Raw genomic sequence first — 12,220 nt, 5'->3', positions numbered from 1 at the left:
TGAAAACAGGCACCCAACCCCAAATATGTTAATGCACTTGCTTTGTATAAATCTGTGCTCTGAGCAAAAATATATAACTGAATTTGAAAACAAACAGTCATCACAGTCATATTCTACATCTATTGCTAGTATTCTGAAATTTTTGTGTTCAGAAATAAAATTCGTATATCTGCTACAATTCTGAGAACAAGTAATGAAGTAGGTATAAATTACTTAATTTTCTTCTTACTCTTTTCCACAGTGGAGAAAATAACACATGTGGGTCAAGTACAAATGCTGTGGACTTGAGATTAATAACGTTTCCTAAGGAATATTTACCCAATTCAGAGTGGTGGTTCAGAGCTAAGCAGAAAAACAAGCAATAGGAAAAACAAATGCAAACATAATGAAAGTGTGTTTCCCAGTTTGCCATTTGGAAAGCAAACGAACAAACAAACAAAAACCACATAAATAAAACCAACAACAAAACCCAAACCCCAAATATTTAAATGAGCAGAGGGGCATCTCTCTAACACTAAGAGCATAAATAGAAGTGCTTGTTTTTTTAAAAAAATACTTAAATAGTAATTAACTGAAACACTTCTGGTGATGCCCAGGGCACAACAGAAAACATGAATTTGTGAACTTAAAGAGCATCATTGTTAAATTTATTAAACAAAAATGTCCAAGGACATATTGGTCTTGCATCATAATGTTGTGTTTTGTCATTGATGCATCCTCTCTCCAGTTGCAGCAGTAAACTGCATAAACTGTGGCAGTTTAGCTGTTTTTACCCCTAGGTGTTTGCTGCCATTCTCACTTGAGGAATACATGTTAAAATGACACATTTAACGATCCAGAAGAATTGTGTGATAGTTCTTCATTTTCTCTCATGCAAAGTCTGTTGGCATAGTTTAAATGACTGCTGGCAGCTTTACCTTTACCTTCACATGAAAAAGCGCTGGGATAAGAGTGAGAAAACAATTCCACCCTGAGAAATGAAAGTCTTTCTTGGCCTTCCCGTGAGTGTAAGAAAGAAATACACTCTTTGCCTGAAAGAACATGAAGTAGAATGTTACTTTTTCCAGACTTCAAGTTGTTTCAGTAATTTCACTAATGGTCTTTATACTTACAACAATTCAGATGGGAACTCAAGGAAGTAGGTTGGAAATATTTCTGAAGAATCACGAAAAAAGATTCCCCAGCAATTAGACACATCTTAGATAATACAATTTAAAAACAAAAAGAAAAAGAAATAACAACAAAACCACTCAGAGATACAAATTTTGACATGAAATAGAATTTTGAGTTAGCTAGCAAAGAAATAATGGTCAGCCATGACATCCCCAAATCCAGATTTCTCGAAAGGATGATGCAATTTAGATTTAAAACTTTCTATAAAGTTCCCCTTGGGAATCAAAGTTTTAGCCCCATTTTGGTTTTTGTTGCAATTCCTTCAAAAGAAAACATGGAAGGAGGAAGCGTGGCAAGCTGTGTCTCATGTCAGTACAGCAGTGCAATTACTACCTTGCCAATATCTCACTATGGCTCTGTTGTTTGCGTTTAAGATATTATATTTTATTGTTTGCGTTGAAGACTTTATTGCCAGAGAAAGTTTTTCCTTTCGCTGCCCAGAAAAAGACAACTGTATTGAAACCAGAAAGCTTCCATTAGCAGAGTATGATATTCCACTGAGAAGAAATTGGGTCATGTACTTGAAACACGATTTATTCAGATGGTTTGCTGCACTCCAAATGGAGCTCATTTTCTGCCCTGTTCAGCAGAAAATATGTACAAGATTCTGCAGAGGGAAAGCTGCAGAAGGTCACCAAGGCATTTTCCACAAAGGCCTGAGTTATTTAGCAGGAAATACTTTGAGTCCACAAAAATATTTTTATAAAGTGTGTAATTCCCTTTTGTAGCGTGTTTCTGAGGGATAAAGGTTTTGGGGTTACTTTTTCACCTTCTTTCTCCCAGACCTCAGAATCTCTTTTAAAAGAGCTGAAACTCATTTTAGTGGAAAACGTCTTTTAATTTTCTAGAGTTAATCCATCTTTCAAATATAGCAATGACGAGATACACATTAGCCAAAGCCAAAACTTTGCAACACTCTAGGACAGAAATCGGTCAGCCTCGTACCCAGACTTCACTTGACACATGGACACTTATGCTGATTCTCTTCAATGGCATTGAACCTATTTACAAGATGTCATACTAATTTTATGTGAGTGGGGAGGATGGATTTCAGCAGTATATAGAGTTTGGCATCTCTTACTCAAGATGATATTCTCAAGGGGAATTTATCCCAGCTGAGCCAGATACTTCACAAGAAAAAACTCACATGCTGACAGAACCAGGAAATACTTTAGTTTTTTGTTGGGTTGATTTTTTCGTAGGCGCTCTCCTCGTGGCCCAGTCCCTCGCGGGAGATGGGAACCACACTACTAAGAGGTCCACACTCGCTTCGTCCGTACCTGGACGTCTCACTCATGCACACACCGGGATCCCAACCCCAACCGAACAGATCTCCGTTTCGCAATATACTCATGTCCTCGTTTCTGTCCTCTTCGTTCGGGCTTCGTGCACAAAAATTAAGGGGTTGCTGGCTTCACCTTTTATCTGCTATCGAATTTTAGGTTTGTCGGTGGAGAAGCTGGCGGAATGAACCACAAACAGGGGGCCACTCTGTGAGTGGGGCGCCCCCACCGAGGATGTGAGTCCCATCAGGATTTCTCCATCTGAGACACAGCACGAATTTGTTATCAATAATAGAGCCAATTTGGGTTTAAAGTATAAATTTTATTAAACTGAGCAAGCGATAGCAGATAAAACAGCGCTGGGTGCACTGGGGAGTCCTCCTCTCTGCCCAAGACGCGCACACAGTCTCTGGGAGGTGGTCCTTTATACGTCTCGGCTCAAGACCCCAGCCAATCCTGCCGCCCCTCCTCACTCGGATGTTGACATGGCTCTTCCCCATTGGTTCCCTTTGTTGCAGGGGCCTCATCGTCAAGAAGTTTCGAGAAGCTTCCAGAGGCTTTGAGAAGTGTCCACTGCCAGCCTCCTCACCATTGCAACCCCCATCCCTCATATGTTGCAACAAGACACAACTTCAAGCCACCCAACCCCTTCTTTTCCCCCACACAATCCTGTGCAATAATACAACTGACCTCGCCCCCCATAACGCACGGAGTACAACAGTTACAAAACAAAAAGAATATGGTTCCACACAGCGAGAGCCACAGAGAGCCTCCCTCCCCCCCCCAAACTTCTTGATGAACAAACCCCACACATTACAACCAGAGTAATAGTCACTCGTCACAATGCTGATTTATTGGCTCTCAGAGTTGATCCTCTTGATCTCACAGTTTCAGAATGCTGTAACTTACTTAGCCCTGGTATTCGCTGTGTTGGTGTTTATCAAGTGTGGGGCTTGGGCTAAGTTTTTTGTCTCACTGTGCTTTATGGCAATGACTTGTAACACGGGCGGGCTCCAGCAGCAGGGGGGGACGGACGTGGCCATGGACTTGTACCTGGCCGTCCGGCTGCTCTTCACCGTCCTGGCCCTCGCCCTCGCCTCCGTCTTTGTGAGGCCGCGGCGAGCCGACAGGGAGCGACCCCGGGACCAAGCGGCGGCGGGAGAGGGGCCGGAGGCCGCGAGGGGACGGCTGCCGGTGGAGGAGGTCGGGGCGGTCGAGGAGAGGAAGGAGGCGGCTGCTGAGCAGAGGGAGAAGGCGGCGGAGGAGCCGAGCCCCACGGAGGAGCCGAGCCCTGTGACAGCCGAGAACATTCCCCGGCAGCCGCCCACCGAGCCCCAGGAGGATGCAGGAGACCACGCCGCATTTCCCAGCAAGGCAGAGGAGGAAGAGCTGGACTCAGGAAAAGAGAAGCTGGTGGTGGGAGAGCCGGCAAGCACAGCAGCTACACCAGCCCCAGTGACAAGTACAGCAGCATCGTTTGAGAGTTCTGAAGGTTTTGAATGGCCTTTGGGTATCCTTGGGACCTGCCTGCTGATTGTGATGGGGATCAGCATGTTGGCACACATACAGGCTGTGTTCTACCCACAACCATTTTGTCTGATCTCAAAAGTTAAGCAGAGTCGGGTTTGGGTCTTGTCTGGGGTTAGATGATATAGGGGGACCAAGAGGTTTTCTCCAAGGCTGGACAGTCATGAGTGGCAGGGTGTGTGTGACAGTATGGGCAAGTATCTAGTCCACTGGGCCCCTCCAGTGCTTTGGAAGCATCGGTGATGGAAGGCAGCTGTATGGAGTCCCCAGCAACAAGCTGCAGAAACTGCTGAAGGGGACAGTGAATTATTTTAAGCCTGGTGGGCCCATGGCACCTCAGGCCATCAGAGCAGAGATGCAACATACAGATGGACTCATGATCGAGGGGTGGACTTAGCAATGGACGCTATTGCCCAGGTTATTCACGGGTGTGAACACTGCACGCAGTCTCTCCTGCTCTGGAAGACTGTTACAAGAGATGGAGCCTGACATTATGGACCAGATGGATTCAGCGGCTTTATAGGGACTGGTCCATGCACTAAGATAAGAGTGATGGTATATTGAAAATGTGGGATCTGAGCATGACGTGAATGGTATGGAATAAGGGGTGGATAATGTCCTGGGTTCAGCAGTAGCAGTCATTTTTCTCCTTGGTAGCTGGTGCAGCACTGTGTTTTGACTTTCAGCTGGGGAACAGAGCTGATAACAAGGATGTTTTGGTTTGGCCAAGGACTTGTGAGCCTCATGCTCTGCTAGGGAGAAGGGGAAGCCAGGAGGAAGCAGAGACAGGACACCTGACCCAAGCTAGCCAAAGAGGTATTCCATACCACAGCACGTCATGCCCAGGATGTAAGGGCTTGGGGGGGGGGGGGGGGGGGCGAGTTATCGGTCGGCTGGTGATGAGGTGTTGTATTCTCTTCCCTTGTTATTTCCTTTATCATTATTATTATTGGTGGTAGCAGTAGTGATTTGTATTATACCTTAGTTACTAAACTGTTCTTAACTCAGCCCGTGGGAGTTGCATTCTTTTTGACTCTCCTCTCCGTCCCTCCAGGAGTAGGGGGAGGGCAAGAAGGGGGGGAAGTGAGTGAACGAGTTACCTGACTGGGTTTAAACCACAACATGTGGTTATACAAGGGGTAGGGAAATCTGCCCTAGTTTGACTTTCATATTACCAGACACAAGACAAGATGGCATCCATCTCTGCACAGGCTGGAAATCATAACAAATACCCATAACCCCTGAAAAATTGAATTCCAGCTTCCTGCACCTTTGTGACTGTAAATACCTATGCTAGCAAAGCAAAAGTTTACATATTTATGTAACCATCACTCTTTGCCATGCATTCAGAAGATACTACAGCAAAGACTTCTTATTTGCAGTTACTCTGTTAGATCATTAGGTTATTACCATTTTTATCTGTAGTGCATGCCAAATACAGCATAATCCCAGTACTACCAGTAAGTACAATAGCAGAATCATAGAATAGTTAGGGTTGGAAAGGACCTTAAGATCATCTACTTCCAACCCACACAGTATATTATTTGATTAATATATATTATCACAGTAGTAATAACAGAGTGGAGAAATATGGCCAGATGCTTTTAAAAATCATTCTAAGGGACCATCTCTGTGAAGAAATGTAGGCTGTAAATGCAACAGGAAAGTAAAAGGAAATGCTGCCACTGAGCTGGTGGCAATGGGTGGACGTGTTGGAGTTCCACCCACATCAGGGCAGTGCAGGCGAGATAATCCCACAGAATACACTCAAGGTGAAAGAGAACAATTACCTCTCTGTCAAGCAGAAAAGTAAGTCAGATTAAAGATCTTGATTTGAATCAAGGACCCTCGCCGAGTGGGCAAAGTGGAGTCAGCAAGAGACCCTCCTGTCCTCTTCACAGAAGCACAAATATGCAGGAATGACAGAAAATTCATTGCATGATGAACCCTTAGAGAGCTTTACAAGGATGGTGTGCAACAGACTCTGAAAAAATAAAACCCTTAAGTTATTGTGTAGCACCGAAAAAAGAAGAATTTAGTAAAGGCACTATTTTATGTGAAGGAGAACAAGACATTCCCCTGGTACACTAAGAGCAGGCGTCTCAAAGATGTGTGTGCTCCCACACATACTGAATCCTGCTCACAAGAAGTAAGGGTGTTTATCTATTAATCGTCTGTAAGACCAGCTGAAAGTACTTACCTGTAGAGTGTAAGGAATGTATGGAGATGGGTATTAGAAAGACTGTAATAATAGAGAACAGAGCATTTCATTCAATTCCAAACCAAATTTTAGGGATAGTCAATAATAAAGGTGTTCTCATTTTTCTGTCTTTCTAGCAGAGATAATACTGCCTTTTGTTTGTATAGTCCGTTTTTATTTTACACTGTTTAGAGCATAGAATCTGCTTATTTACACAAAGAGAATCTAATATGAAAGATATATTTGTATTGTGTAACACCATAAGACAACAAAAAAAGAGAGAAAATGAAAATTATGTGTTTATATCACAGACAGTATCTCCTCACATTGCCTAGCAAAAAAAAATTCTAAGATTAAACTGAAATTAACATACAAGTTCACTAAGAAACCTTCTTACACTTAAAAAAAAAAAAAAAGAAAAAAGAAAAATCAAAGGTCTGCTTTTGAATGTCTATTGAAGACATTTAAAAAATATTCTGACATTCAGATAACAGCGCTGTACAGATGAACAGCATCCTTTGTTACAGAAGGCCATGCAGCTTTCACAGAAAACTTATTTTGACATCGTTTGGGCATGAAATTTCATCACTTGTTCTCAGCTACTGAGATCTGACAGGAGCACTGCTCCAGCTTCAGAGACTTCAGGTGAGAGGTAAAGTATAAAAAAAAGAGTTTCAAAAGTCATGTTTCCATTTTGTTTAACCTTTCTCTCTTTCAATTTTCTTGTTTTTTCAGTTAGTAGAATGAAGCGGATATTGTATTGTAGAAGGACTTTTATACAGAACACTGTATTCAGGTTCACATAGCAATTACATATTATATTTTTCTATTTTTATCTGCCAGAGTCTTGAGCAGTGAAAGAGTGGGGCATTATTTATTATTATTATTATTAATTATTATTATATATTATTATGTGTATCACAATAGTAACCACAATATGCTGATTCTTCTCCAGCAGTGTAATAGCCTACTACTGCTAAATTGACTGTGATCCACAAAGAATAGCCAGGTAACAGCTTTGAAGAAGCACTGATTTCTTAGCTCAAGTGGTGAAATCCCCCTAACTATGCAAAAGGATTTATGGATATACACTGTACAGGCTGCCATGCTGCCCCTGAAGCATACTACTTACAAGCCATCTTGGCTAGCCAGAGCTAGTTTTGTAGCTTGGTTTGTGTAGCACTGTGGCTCGTTTGGGTATATTTCAATAGTGTTTATAAGAATTGAAAGTTTGTAAAATGTATTTTCTTTGGGGAGGAGATTATAGGCCACTATAAACAGATGCTAAACATGTTTCCTGTTAACAAAAAGAAAGGTGGTCTCCTTTAAAACAGGTTTAAGATGCTGCATCTAGAAATTCAATAAATGAGATTCTTCCGTTAAAAACTGAAAATGGACTCAGCACAGTTATTAAACCTGTTATGGAGCATTGTAGTGACAACTGACAGGCAGTAAAAAGAAAACTTGTTAGTAAAAACAAATTGTTCAGCAACCAAGGCGCATAAGGCCAGTGGGAAAAAGAATGAAGGAGAATTGCTTGAGCTGTAGATGTTGATGCAGTATAGGCGAAATCTCCCATTATTTGGCTTACAGGAGGAAGGAGAGATGAAGAACAGGAAGTAGGTGTAAGTAACTGTATAATTGAATCCTGGATATATAAAGTTGTCACATTCATCAACATTATGGAGCACTAGATACAATGGGAGAACAGATGAAAAGACTAAGTGGTATAAAATCTTGGAACTACTGATAAAGACATACCCTGAAACATTTCTAACCAAATTTCTTTATATATGCACATAAAAATAAACTGATATTAAAAACATCCTATACTTCATAGTGTCTTGTAAGTTCTTTTGCTTGAGGTTTGACCAAGGGTGTTTAAAATATTTATATTTGACATTATACATGTACATGTACACAGACACTCAGGAAGGATTGTACTGCTGTCACTAGCTTTAGTTTTAACCTTTTCAGGTCACTCTGTACCCTGTGGGTCTGTGCTGTTGTTTACTGTCTAGTAGCTCAGACATGATTTTCTCTGGAGATAACTGCCCAGAAAAGGCCTTTCAACAGAACAAAAACTCTCAACCAAGAAACTCCCAAGGGAACATTTTGAAGATCTCTATGCTGGCTGCTGAGAGGAAAAATGCATAATAATAGAACACTGGACCACTCCTAATTGAAAGCGTGAATTTGTTTGGTTTCAGTTTATTTGCTCATTTGTTTGCAATGCAAAATGGCATTCTTACAAAACCAGTGAACCCAGAAATTTAGGTTCAGAGATGTGTAGCTTGATAGACTTGCATAGGGAGAGCTTTTCTTCTCTTGACCCTTTGCAGCTTCAGCCTAATTGCTGTATCAGTGGAAGAGCAAAGAGCAAAAATATCCATACATATCCACAGTGTGCAGCTGCTTGCCTTTTAACATCTTGTAAATGGCACTGCAATGAAAAATAAAGCTCTCACATTGAAGAATGTAAGACTGCAATGTAAAGTAACGAGTATTGGGGTTGGTCACTGAAGAAGTATTCAGCAATGACAAGTAATGTAGTGTAATCAGTGAAGTTCAGAGGAAAAGAAATTTTAAAACATTTGCTTTATAGGATGCTGCAACTTTTTATATTTGCTAGCGCTCACCTAGTCAAATCATAAAAGGTGTCCTGAAACACTAAAAGGGCTCTCAAATGGCACTTAAATGCTGACAGGTGGAGTAATTTCTTTCCTAAACTGATTTCTTGCTGCTATTCATGACCAACAGACTTTATAATAATTTAAACGTTTATTTAAAATTCAAAAGCTTTTAAAAATCTTTTATGATAATATAGCATGGGAGAACACAGTGCGGTTCAACATCAGCCATGAAACAATCATACCAAAAGCTCATGCCTCCAGGGCTCTTTTTCTCAGGGTCACTATTCATAATAGTGGTCATAGAGTATCTCATGTATCATATTCACCAAAATCACTCTTTTTGTCTGCATTAGCATCAGGAATAGCTTTTTGTTTTAACTGTGCACAGACTCACTGCTTTTGCTGGGTTTTTTGCCTTCACATGACTTTTCTTCCTGTTACTTACTTGTTCTCCTGCAAGAGAAAATTAGAAAGGAGTAAGCACTAAATCACACCTTAAAGTAACTTATACAAATAAACACTCATGAGCATCTCCACAGATTTTTCTCCTGGAGGTTCTGAGCAGCAGCAGTTTAACATTTTTCTCTTAAGCATGCAGGAAAAGGATTCACCTCAGAGGTGAAAAGGCTTTCAAGTCAAATGTGGGGCACATACAATGAATGTCAGAGAACAAGTAGTTCATGGAAATGCATTCAGACTGTAAGACAGGAACAAATAACTTCATACAGCAAAAGCAGCTAAACTCAGATACATGCTATAAACAAAAAGCATAATGGTTTCTACACGAGTAGTTCTAGCTAGGGTGCCAGTCTCAAAGTTATTACATACTGTCTAAACACATACTGTGTACACAGAACTTCACACACAACTTTGAAAGTGAAATCTAAACATAAGCATTGTCATCATTAAATGAAACAACTGTATGTCAGCTTCAAAGAGTACAAAGGATTGGGTAGGGGGTATTCAAAGAAACGAAGGTACCTTACAGATGCTGTAAGAAGTCTTTCAAGTCAGCTTCAGCTTTTCAGCCTTCTGGCCCCAGTAGCACCTCCACCTTCCTCTGGTGTCCCAGTATGTGAACAACAACAGACTGCTCTGGCCCTGTGTGCTGAAAGATCAAGTAAGAAAGTGGGAGGAGGAAGCAATTATTACTGGACTTTATATAACAACTTCACCAGGGCCAGGCTTAGACCAACACATTCTTCCATGATCAAACAGCTACTGGTGGCAATTACAGGAGTGCTGTAAATATGTGTGTGTCAGCTGCTGCATTGGCCAACTGACTGAACTGAACTGTCAGAATTAAAACCATGAAATATTGACTGGAGCTATATTAGCTTTGTATCCCTGGTGGATCAAGGGCAGAAAAAGCACCGTGACACTGCCACAGCCTTTAGTAACATGCATATGATTCACAAACCCAGATTAATGTGGGCCCACAGCAAATATCAAATAGAAAAGGGAGAGGACAGACACCCAAATAAAACAAGGAAGCAAGACTACAGATGAGGCAAATAAATCAGAACAGCTCCTTGGAGAAAATTAATTGTAAGGGATTCAGTGATGACTAGGGCACATGGTAGATGGAGGGACCTATCCTGGGCAAAGGGACTGCATAAAAGAAAGTGTCATCAAAGACTATTGGGAGACAAAGATGCATATCAAAATGGAAGAAGCATCAGGAGCAGAGAGAGACCAAGGAACAGAAGCAAAATAAAAGTAAATGGAGAATTTGTAGATGGCAGGGAAGCACAGTACAAGTGAAGTATAATGCCAGGGAAGACATACAAGAAGGTGATAGGCTAGGCCACGCTGCAGAATATAAGTGCTTTAGGAAAGCTGCTGCCTTTCATGGACTGTGGAAGCATGGCTGACAGGAATCCAAAATGAGCAAATAACTATTGCATGCACAGCAAAGGCATCTTTAAATGCTTCAGGCAGAGATGGGGGAGGGGAATATCCTGTTTTGACAAATTCTCCTAACTTAAGATAAACGATTACCTTTGTGTAACGGTGGATACCACTAAAACCTGAAGATACTGGTAACCTATAACATCTCTTCAAATATTCCTCTGTACAGCAACCCTAGAAAGACAGACACTAAGACTGTAACCTATTTAACTTATCTAGGTTAGCTCACTTAAGTAGTGTCTCACAGAATGAATATCTGAATTCTAGTTTCATCTTTTAGATGACCTTAGAGTGTCAGTGTGAATACATAAAGCTGACAACAGGCTACATGCTGCAGATTGAACTGTTGCAGCAAACCTGCTAAAAGCATATGGCTTTTATAAGTCATTTTTCTACCTATCATTGTCTCCTGAGTCTTTGGTGGTATAATACTCTACACAGCAGTATTACTCCCAGTCACTCAGATCTTTAAATCATGTCTGCATACAGTTTTGCCTTCATTGCCAGTAGAGATCATTAGGAAATGCTTAACTGTGATACCTCAGCTCTACAGATTATTGCTAGTGCTACCTCATTCCTCTGAGTTCCTTCTCAAAACAGAGTTTGTGTTGTGTTTGTGTTGTGTGTCCCTCTCCTTGAGGGTGAAACACAAGATGTTACCCTTTTAAACAAGTAAACAGAAACGGGTTTGAAAGATTAAAGGGTTTATAAATCAGTCATGTCACTAGAAAACTTTTCCTGTCCCCCATAGAATTTCATACTAAATGCATTTCGCCAAAGAGACAGTGCAGTTGTACCGAATCCTATACCTATATGCGTATATAGATATCTACCTATCTATATATCTATTATTAAAGGCAGCAGAAAACAGTTGATCTGGGCTTCACATTGGAGCTAAAATAAAGCTAGTGAAATTCAACAAGAAATCCATGTTACACACTCTAGTGACAGGCAACATTTCACTTTCCATCTTGTAACCAGAAATACTAGACTACAATCAGGGAACACTCCTTACTGAACCTCCTTCAAAATAAATCAGCACTAAAATCCCAGATGTTAAAGCACAGAGATTTTGGTGGTGTCCTGCAGGGAAAACGTCAGGGGCAGGAGAATGTGAAAATAAAACTAGGGCAAAACTACCTATCATTCATGCACAATTCAAAATGCAGACAGCACTCCCCAGCCACTGAAAAGTTTCTTGGGCTTCACGATCCATGCAGCTGACCTCATACTACAGGGCTGCACTGTTCTTGTATGCTTCCCAGCAGAACGCTTGAGTGCAGATTTCACTTATCAGTCTGGCAATCACAGGAGAGAGTTATGGGAAACATTGAAAAAAATCTAATTTCAGCCCCAAAATTCAAGGCAATTAGGCTCTTCTACAGTGTGCTGATATCATCCTTGTTTTCCGTGACTTTTTCAAAGGTCACCCTTCTTCCCTGCAAATTAAATGAGTTATAAGTAGTTTAGCCAAAGTGTCTCACCTTAGACTT

At 41.1% G+C, this 12,220-nt stretch overlaps 1 long non-coding RNA gene across 1 annotated transcript; it reads right to left on the bottom strand.

Moving 5' to 3' along the window:
* Positions 1-7,589: 7,589 nt before the first annotated feature.
* LOC133282786 (uncharacterized) lies at positions 7,590-9,938 on the bottom strand. Its single transcript, XR_009747706.1, has 2 exons — positions 9,059-9,938; positions 7,590-8,667 (listed from the first exon to the last, which is right to left on the bottom strand). It is a non-coding gene; the product is annotated as an uncharacterized LOC133282786 (long non-coding RNA).
* Between the last annotated feature and the right edge of the window lie 2,282 nt (positions 9,939-12,220).

The sequence above is a fragment of the Pezoporus flaviventris genome, unplaced genomic scaffold (assembly GCF_033815535.1).
Source record: "Pezoporus flaviventris isolate CSIRO_AGI_PZ_B2104156 unplaced genomic scaffold, CSIRO_AGI_Pfla_v1 ptg000140l, whole genome shotgun sequence".
NCBI classification, from domain to species: domain Eukaryota; kingdom Metazoa; phylum Chordata; class Aves; order Psittaciformes; family Psittacidae; genus Pezoporus; species Pezoporus flaviventris.
This window is presented reverse-complemented; position numbering and strand designations above follow the sequence as displayed.